Source organism: Brassica oleracea, chromosome C1, assembly GCF_000695525.1.
Source record: "Brassica oleracea var. oleracea cultivar TO1000 chromosome C1, BOL, whole genome shotgun sequence".
NCBI classification, from domain to species: Eukaryota; Viridiplantae; Streptophyta; class Magnoliopsida; order Brassicales; family Brassicaceae; genus Brassica; species Brassica oleracea.
The window spans coordinates 19351969-19352682 of record NC_027748.1 but is presented as its reverse complement, the minus strand read 5'-3'; positions in this window follow the sequence as shown (position 1 = coordinate 19352682).

Genomic DNA, 714 nt, shown 5'->3' with positions numbered 1-714 from the left:
TTTTTTTTTTCTTTTTTTTTTTTTTTTTTTTTGATTAGATCTTTTTTTTTTTTTTATATGGATGGTAAATAGGGGCCCGGATTCAAAGAAAGGTAGAAGAAGAAGTGTTTATAAGAAAATGGAAGATGAGAAAGATGAATGAAATAGCCAATACCGGAAGAGTGGCTCTGATACCACTTCTTGGGTGAGGATGAGGGCCCTTCAAATGTGGCAGCACTATCTTTGGCCTAAGGAGTTCATTATCCACACTGATCATCAGTCTCTAAGACACCTTAAGGGTCAGCAAAAGCTCAACAAGAGGCATGCTCGTTGGATGGAGTTCATTGAGACATTCCCTTATGTGATCAAGTACAAACAAGGTAAGGAGAATGTTGTGGCCGATGCATTGTCTCGAAGGTATACTCTTCTCTCAGCCCTTGAAACTAAATTGCTTTGTTTTGAATTTATCAAGGATCTTTATGCTTCTGATCAGGATTTTAAAGAGATTTTAAGAGATTTTTCGAAGATGCTCAAAGGTTGCTTATGGCAAATACTTTCAAAATTCTGGTTTCTTATTCTTTGATAACCGTTTGTGTGTGCCCCAATGTTCTTTGAGGGAGTTGTTTCTCAGGGAAGCTCATGGAGGTGGGCTTATGGGACACTTTGGTGTCAAAACGACTTACAAGGTGGTTCATGATCACTTCTATTGGCCAAGCTTAATGAAAGATGTGGAAC